The sequence below is a fragment of the Neopelma chrysocephalum genome, unplaced genomic scaffold, assembly GCF_003984885.1.
Source record: "Neopelma chrysocephalum unplaced genomic scaffold, ASM398488v2 Primary Assembly neopelma1_96524, whole genome shotgun sequence".
NCBI classification, from domain to species: Eukaryota; Metazoa; Chordata; class Aves; order Passeriformes; family Pipridae; genus Neopelma; species Neopelma chrysocephalum.
In genome coordinates this window covers 52,762-61,908 of record NW_020925170.1, presented here as the reverse complement: position 1 = coordinate 61,908, position 9,147 = coordinate 52,762, and the positions used below count along the sequence as shown (strand labels likewise).

At 60.0% G+C, this 9,147-nt stretch overlaps 1 pseudogene; it reads right to left on the bottom strand.

Annotated features, from left to right (window-relative positions):
- Positions 1 to 5,619: 5,619 nt before the first annotated feature.
- LOC113981403 overlaps positions 5,620 to 9,147 on the bottom strand; it is a 37,302-nt pseudogene continuing 33,774 nt past the window's right edge.

Here is a 9,147-nt window from a genome sequence, read left to right as displayed (position 1 = left end):
GCAGGCCTCTCGGGAAGCACTGTTTGGTGCAGCCAGGTTCCTGAAGTGGAGGGATCTTGAGCACTTGGTGACCATGGAGCAGCACTGGAGGTTTTGTGAGTGTCTGATAAGGACGGACCCAAAGCCCCAGTCCCAGGCTCCCTGAGAGCACCCAGCCCTCTGCTCCCCCCAAAGCCCGGCCCCAGCGGCTGCTGGCCGGGCCTCAGGGCTCTGCGGGCAGGGGAGCCCCGTGCTGGGGGCAGGGAGTGCCCGGCCAAGGGGCAGAGCCTGAGCCGAGCCTTCCCTCCATGCCCTGGCGCTCTTTGCAGCTGGAAAAGGACAGGAGCCGAGTGCGCCAGCACGTGCGCCAGGCCCTGCCGTACCTGGAGAGCCCAGAGGAGCCCCTGTGAAAGCTGGCTGTCAAGTTCCTGGGTGAGCCACAAGGCCGGGGTCCCTCCCCGCCCCGCTGCAGCTCGGCCCCAGCCCCGGCTGCTGCAGCGGCAGCAGGATGCAGCCCAGGGCATGTGGAGCCCCGAGTGGCCTGGGGCCTGCTGCCGCCCTGGGCCAGCCCAGCCCTGGGGCGTCCCCATGGGGGGGACCTGTGCCTCTGGGGCCCTGACAGCCTCTGTGTTCCCAGGGATCGCCGCCAGGTCCATGAAGCAGGAGCAGCCAGAGCTGCAGCTCATCTGCCAGGGTGAGGGAAGGCACCTTCCAGCTGATCCCCTTGGGCCCTGCTCCCTCCTGGCCATGGCAAGAGCTGGCTGGGATGGCCCGGCCAGGAGGGGCTCCTCACGTCCCCACACCCCTGGCCTCTCACCTTGGCTCTCTTTCCTTTCTCTTCCAGCCCTTCAAGGCATGACTGAAGGGCATGACACCCCTGCTGTCTCAAACCTGGCACTTCAAACGCTCTACATCATCAGAGCTGTACGGAGAACTCCATTCTTCCCATTCTGGTAGTCTCCATTCCTGCCTCTTCCAGCCCGTAGAGGCGTGACAGGTGACATCAGACTCACCATGGCAGGCCTGGCAATTCAACACTGCTACGTGCAAAGAGCTGTACAGACGGCTCCCCACTCCAGATTCCAGCAGCTCCAAGACTGGCTGTGCAGGGTGTGGAAGACCCGGCCTTTTCCACAGGGCAGTGTCTGCCTGTGCTGCTGCAGCTCTGTGGAGAACTGATGAGGGAAGCTCCATCTCCTGGGGCCACCTGAGCCTGTGGGGAAGATGCTTCTTCCCTGCAAGCACTTCCTTTGAGTCCAGCAGGGAATATAACATACATATTATCACACCCAGAGGCCCAGGAGCTTTTTTTTGGTGCCCAGCGTGCACAGGGCCTTGGGGAAGAGGGGAAAAGGGCTTCTTGTGCTCAGCAGCACTTGCCCCGCTGTGCAGTGTGCCAGCAGAAGTGAGCAGAAGCCCCTTGGCCTTTGGTGGTTCTGCTGGAGCCTCAACGCTTGCAGCAGAGTGGAGGGGCAGAGGCTGGAGCTGTGGGGATCCCTGAGGACCTTGTCCTTGGAGATGGCCACAAGCCCTCCCCCAGCCAGGAAGCAGCATCTGTGTCCTGCCTGTGTGTTGCTGGCTGGATTGCTCCGGGCTCCCAAGTGCCTCTGGAGCGGCTCCTCTGGAGCTCCTTCAGGGCTGCGCCGCTGCCGGGCAAGTTGGTGGGGCTGGGGGAGACCCGCAGGGGAGGGGGCGCTGGGGGGTCAGGAAGGGGTGAGGTGATGCGGAGGCCCTGATGGGACAAGGGAGCGGGAAGCCTTGACGGGGAATCTGGGAGGGGGTGGGTGGCAGAAGGCTGCGAGGGGACAGACTGGGCAGAGGCCCAAGGGGCAGGGTGGAGGGAAAAGGCCCCAGGACTTGGGGGGCAGAGGCCATAGGCAGCCCCCAGGGAGCCACCTCCTTCCCTGCCAGCCGGCTGCTCTGGTGCTTTCCCGAGGCATCTCCCAGCCCTGTGGCAGAAGCCCTGGAGGCCTCAGTAGCAGGGTGGGCACACCCCCAAGGGGGCCAGGCTGGCCTGGCTGGGGACAAGGAGGGCAAGGGGGCCCTGTCGGGGCACGTCCGCCGGGTGCTGCCGGCCAGGGGCAGTGGCTCGGGCAGGGCTGGCGGCCAGCCCGGGCCCCCGCGGCTGCCCAGGCCACGGGGCTGTGGCCGACACCCCGCTGAGCCAGAGCTCTGGGCCCGCAGAGCTGCTGCCACCACGGGCAGGGCACTGGGCTCCTCGGGCAGGCCTGCGCACTCGCTGCTGCCCAAGCGGCTCCGCGCCCCACACACAACAGCACCAGAGGCTGCCCAGGAGCAGCAGCACCCAAAACGCCTGGGCCTCTTCACCCAGGCACCCACACCCGCCAGGACGCCAGAAGTGGCCAGACTGTGGGCACAATTGCACCCGCTTTGGCAAAAGGCTTCAGGGCAAGTGGCCACCACAGCTTTCCAGTGACTCCCCAGCCTCACAGCAACCCTGGGCAGCTTCAGCTGCAGCCTGTCCTCCTGACTGACTTCAATGGCCCTGCTTGAGGCTGGACGCGCCTTCCACACTCAGCTGTCCCCAGCCAGCGCCATTGGTGCCATCCTTAGAGACTCTGCTGGGACACCAGCCTCGGGCTGCAGCTGCTCAACCTCTCCTCCACGCAGGCACCTTCAAAACACGGGCATGGGCTTCTAAACTCTACGTCCAGCACTTGAGGGCAACAAAGGAAGAAGCAGCAGAAGCTGAAGCAAAGCAGGGTCTCATGTGGCGGAGCTCCAGGGATGGAGGCAAGTAAGCACTGTGGTGTCTGCTGAAAAGATGGCCCAGTTCACCAGCTCACACTTTGCTGCTGGACGTTCCTCCTTTGGTCCTGCTGGAGCCCATTCCCTACCAGTGCATGGCCCTGCCTTGTTCCTGGATCCAATCTCCGCGACCCCTGGCAACAAGTGGGCCCTGTGTCCACCTGAGAGCAGAAACTGGCAGAACTTCTCTGCTTCCAGCACTTCTCTTGGCTGCTCCTTCAGGCGGGTGGCACCTTCATGGGAGACACAGAACAGCTTCTCATCCCAGACTTCTCCCTGTCCCCTGCACTTCCCCAATGGACTGGACATCAGCTGCTGGCCACAGCTGAGCACACAGCAACTGGAGTGTTGAACATGCGAGACTGGGCTGATTGTTTTTTTCCAGAAGGCAAGAAAATAAGCAAAAAGGACACAAGGAAGCTTGAGAGTCTCTCTGTCCAGTCTACTTGTCCTATGAAACTCAGCAGCTGATGGTGGTTTTGTGCTGCTGGTAATCACTTCCACCCAAAAATCATGCCAGGAAGGAACAACAGCTTCTGCCTTCTGACAGATGCCAAGTCTTGCCACCAATTGCTCCAGCTGCCGCTCCCAACAGCCACCTGCAAGAGGGCAGACCTCAATGCCCCTTGGCTTTGGCTGCCCTCTGGCAGAGAAGTCCCCCGGGGGCACAGCTCTTTGGGACAGGAGACGGGCAGCACCCTTGCCAGGACTCGGGGTGGTGGCAGGTCTCCTTCGGCCAAGACTTGCCAGAGGCTGTCCCTCAAGAATCTCAGGAGGAGGCAGGGAATGCTGAGCAGAACAAGCCCTGCCCGGATCTCCCATCGGGAAGACACTGTTCTAGGGGGAATTCACTGTGTCTACCAACTCTTACTGACTGGCTTAATGACTCAGCCATGGTGTGTCCCTGTCACTCAGATGCCTTCTTGGTAGCACCTGACGTTGTGATTCGTGTGACTGACAATACCGTTAACACCCCTGTAAGTAATCCTTGTTATTTGAGTTGTATCACAGATCAAAACGTATCTACCCTCGAACTATCATTGATAATTCCCATGGAAGAAGAGTCAAACTGTGGCTCCCAGTGAACCTAAGGAGAAGCTGGGAGGATGATGCAGGATACAGTGAATTAAGGCAACTGTGAAATCCAGAAATCCTGAGTGGATGGCTGATTGCTTGGATCATCTCTGCAGCAATCACGGCAGCTACCGCAGCCACGGCTCCTGCTGCACTGGCCATTCAGTGCAGGTCATGCCTGCAGTGCCAGTCTATGGGCACTGTGGCAGCACCAGGAGCAGGTGTTTAATGATCTGTCTGGTTTCAATATTCCAAGTCCTCTGGAAGCGCACGGGACAAGCCCAAAGACAAGAAGCCCGGTCCTGCCCCTCTTGGCCGTGAACTCTGCGTGTCCAAACAAAACAGGGGCAGAGGTGGGACCAAGCAGAGTCACTCTGCACCTGCCCTGAGTTCATGGGAATGCAAAGGGAGGATGGACCTTGGCTGAGTGCTTGGAGAGAGAGAAGGTTGTTTCTCCAAGTGGAAATGCACTTGAACCAGCCTGCATGACCAGCCTGTGTTTTTCTCTGGTGGCTGAACACAGCCAGCACATGAGGCCAGGGGAATGTGTGGGATCAGGGCACTGCTTTGGGGCGATGCTGGGAATTCTGGTGGACTAAAAGACAAACACTGGGTGCTGTCCATGAGAGAAGAGGAATAAAAGAGGACACCGAAAAAGTGTCGGTGGACAATTCCTGACATGTGTGTGCAGCCTCATTTTCTCCTTCAGCACCAACAGTGGGCAAAAAGTGGGACCCCAAAACTGTTTGGGAGGAAACTGGGGATTGAGGAGACAATGGGAAAGTGGAAGGAACAGGGAGAAGGGTGAAAAAGGGGGGGTGGTCTGGCGGGTCCGACGGTCCCATGAGGGTCTTTGGGCACAGGGGGGGTTGCCCCCCAGAGCTCCCAACTTCCTGTGGGGTGCTGGGAGCTGCTGGATCCAATCTCAGCCTTGGATTATGCCAACAGTCTCAGTTTAGAGGAATTACAAAGGTGTGACTGAAATACTTTTGTCCTCCAGGTTTTAATGATGGCAAATCAAATCTATTGATAGAAATGAATTACTTAGGGTTATAAATGATCTTCATCAGAAGTATTTACTGCACATAATGGCCAATCTTCACGAACAAAGATTTTGGGAAAGGTCTTTTACCTTTCCAGCCTGCGCAATGGATTTTTTAGGTGAGACACAGCATGCGCTGAACTGAGCCCACCCTTTAATCCTAAGGTTCATCTGCCGGGGCCAAGAAAGCTTGGACAATGGCAGTGAGGTCCTCAGGACGTAGGTTTGTTTAGAGTGACCTTCTCATAGATGGATGGCCTCACAGAGTTAACGAGCTCCATCTGCCCTGGGGACTGGGATTCGAACCTGGGTCGCAGCGGTGAGAGTCCTGCATGCTAACCACCAGGCCACCAGGGGTCCCAATAGAAACACTAAAACTACCAGGACTACAAGGTAAGATAGGACAGTGCTCTACACTAAAGCAATTGTTGAAGCAATTCTACTCAAGTTGGCACAAAAGCAATAATCATTAATTAGAGATGGATGGAACTCCCCCAGACCAATTCTTGTGGGGAGATCTCTGCTCCCAACCTCCAGCAGTGACCTTAGGGGGGTCAAAGCCAAGGCAGGAATCTCCACATAAACCCCCAAGAAGGGTTCTGTTGGCAGAAGTTGCCCCTGGGAAAGGGGACTGGCCCTTTGTGGTAGAAAGGGATGGACTGACAGTCACTGGACTCCAGGGGTTGCCTCACCATCAGGGGCTTCACTTGGGGTGGAAGCAGCGGACGAAGCTCTTCCCACACTCGGGGCTTCCCTTACCGGTGGGTCCGTTGGTGTTGGGTCAAGTCAGACGTGTCAGTGAAGCTCTTCCCACACTCCCCACACATGTAGAGTTTCTCCCCGGTGTGGATGCGCCGGTGGGTGACGAGGTTGGATTTCCGCTTGAAGCGCTTCCCGCAGTCAGTGCAGCGGAAGGGCCTCTCATCCGTGTGTGTCTGCTCATGCCTGAGGAGATGTGAGCTGCGCTGAAACCTCTTCCCACATTCCAAGCACTTGTAGGGCCATTCACCGGTGTGGATGCGCTGGTGGTTGCGGAGGCTGGAGCTGTCACTGAAGCTCTTCCCACAATCATTGCACATGTAGGGCCATTCCCCACTATGGATGCACTGGTGTTTGATCAGGTGGGAGCTCTGGTTGAAGCTCTTCCCACATTCCCCACACGTGTAGGGACGTGCCCCAGTGTGGATGTGCTGGTGTTGGATGAGGATGGAGTTTGTCCTGAAGCTCTTCCCACATTCCAAGCACCTGAAGGGCTTCTCTCTGCTTCGAGGCTGCTCAGAGACCATCAGGTCGGAGCTCCGCCTCAAGCTCCGGCCACCTTCCTGGCACAGGCTGGGTCTTTCCTCCTCAGAGCACCCTGGGCTGGCTTTGGAGCCCCTCCTGTGGGGGGATCTCGGGGCCTTTTCCTCCCCGCTGCCTTCCTGCATCGTGGAGCCCTTCAAAACGGCCTCTCCCACCAGCTTCTGCCGGGGGGATTTGTCCTCTGGGCTCTCCGTCCTCAGCTCGGGGCCTGGGGCAGGAAGCAAGAAGGACAGGGAGGGGATTTGCCTCCGGCCCAGAGGGAAGGCCAAGGACATCCCCCCAACTCCGGCCCCGGCAGGACGGCAGCGGCAGCGGGGTTGTCCTGCAGCCGGGGGCCATGCTTGGCTGCCAGAGCCAGCACAACACCTGCCCAAAGGGCCACTGACTTCCTCCTCACCTGCCTGGGGGGCCCGAGGCATCTTCCTCTTCCTCGCAGCCTCCTCCTCCATCCGCCCAAGCTTTGGGAAGGACAAATCCTGATAGGGGGGAAAACAAGGGCTGAGCGCGTTGGCTTGGGGGTTCCTCCTGCCCAAGTCCATCTCTAGAACTCACTGGGCATCCTGTGCCCATAGAAACCTCCAAAACACCAAGATTCAGCCCAGAAGAACCCAAACCACCAAGATTCAGGCAAAAAACCCCCCTCAGAAATAGCAGGAAGACCCTCGCCCCTCAGAACTGAAAAAAGTTGAGATTCAACTAAAAATTATACTCCAAAATATGAAAATTAGGCCCAAAAAATTCTCCCAGAAGTTCCCCCTCTCTGGTCTCTCCCCTCTGGGGTTCAGAGGGTCTCCTGTGTCTTTAATGCTGGGGGTCCCACTTAGGGATGCTGGGAGTGTTGGGGGACCCAAGGGTCCCTTCTCCTCTGACTCTCGCCTTCCAGGTGCCACGTTCCCAGACATTCCCCCTCTCCAGGTTCTCCACTTTGTTCTCCTGAGGATCCCAGGGGTCCCCACCGTCCAGGCTTCCCCTTCTCCATGCCCCCATTTCAGGCTCCCGGCGGTCCCGGGGCTCCTCCCTCTCTGTGCTCCCCCCTCCAGGCTGCCGGGGGTCCCCCAGCTCCGGCATCGCCCCGCTCTGCCCTCCACACTCGGCAGCTCCCGGGCTCCACACCCACCCCCACCACTCCCGGGGGGGGCCCAAAACCGCTGTGTCCCCCCACCGGCACCGGGCTAACAATGGATCTACTGGGGCCTGACCCAGCAACACCAACCCCCACCATGGGGGGTACTCGCATCCCCCCGCCCACCGCCGGGGCTCTGCCCCCAACCCAGCCCGGTACCCCCAAAAAACACCTCCCGCCCACCCCCAAGGGCAGAAAAGGAACAGGAACAGCGGGAGAACAATCACCCCCCCATCCCGCGGGTGCCCGCGGAAGGGGGAATTCATCCCAAATATCCTGGGGGGAGCGTGGGAGGTTGGGACACACTCGGGCTGCCAGCACAGATTTCCCTGCAAAGGCTGCAGTGAGTCAAGCTCTGGAGAGGAGATTGTGCCCCATGGATGGGATTGAAGAGGCTCCCTCAGGTCCCCAGCAGGAATCAGCAACCAGGAATAGACACAAAAGACCCCCCACAAAGATTTTGGGGGGAGTGTCCTGTAGGGAGGGGACAGTGTCACCCCACCAGGGCAGGGCTGGCAAGTGGGAAGCTGTTCCAGGGGTCTGCAAGAGGCCTCGTGCTCTGCTCGGCCCCAGGACTGGCTGGCACCAACACCCCCGGCTGCCCCCGGCCCTGGGCAGCTCTGCTGCCACAGGCTGTGCCCTCACTGTGGCCCTGCAATGGCCCTGCCTGTCCCTCACCCGTGGCCCTGCCCGTGGCCCTGTCCCTTGGCTCTCTCCCTGTCAGCTGAGTGTGGGGCACATGGGTTGGGGGTCCCGCCCGCGCCCCCCGGGCAGCCGGCGTTGGCTGGGGGGATGTGAGGGCTGGGCCTGCTCAGCACAGCCCCGGCCTCGTGCCCAGTGCCTCTTTCCTGCCCCACACAAGAGCTTCCCAGCCCCCCCAGGGCTCCCCTGCTGCTGCCTCTGCTCCTGGCCCTGCCTTTGCTGCTCCCTTGGCTGGGGCAGCGGCTGCAGGGGGGGGATGGCAGCAGCTTCAGCTCCACGGCAGTTCCTGGGGGGAGCTCAGCCTGGGGGGGACGGGCAGGGACCTGATGGGGATGGACAGGGGCCCAGCAGGAACAGCCAGGGCCTGCAGGGGAAGGCACAGGGACAACCTGGCCCCCCACAATGCCAGGGCTGTCTCTGCTCCTCCTTGCAGGCTCTGTGGCCAGGCACAGTTTGTGTTCCTCAGCAGCACCTCTGCCTTGCACTTATTCTCAGCCTCACCTCAGGGACAGCTCTGGGCTCACCTCCGCGCCACTTCTCAGCCTCACCTCAGGGCCTGGGCTCAAGGACAGGAACCTGCAGGGAGGGAAGATGATGTGCAAGCTGAGGGCTGCCTGCTTGCACTGGCCTCTGGGCTTCTTTCTCTTTCTACAACCATCCCAGAACTCAGCCTGCTTTTCTAACACCACACATTTACAGACTAACCTTGCAGATATATATGGACAGACATCTCTAACACCCTGTGGATAGGGTCCTTCTGCAGAGCCCTCCTGCCTTCCAGCACATCAACACACCCCCCAGCTTGGTGTCAGCTGCACATTTGCTGATGAAATGCCTGGTTCTGCAGGAGCTGCAGATGCTCAAGGGGCAGCAGGACCAACTCAGGGGCCTGGGGGGCTTTGGGGTCTGGGAGGGTCCTGGGGGAGCTGGGGAGGGGCTTTGGGGATTGGGGGTACAGACCAGGACAGACCAGGACAGATCAGGACAGACCAGTACCTCCTCACTGCTCCCCAGATCTCTCCTGGAGCTGGGTCACGTTGTCATGGGACACTGGAGACCCCCCCCAGTGCCCTCCCAGTACAGCCCAGTGCCCCCAGTACAGCCCACTGTGTTCCTGACCCAGGGTGCCGGGTGATCCCTCTTGGGGGGGGGGGGG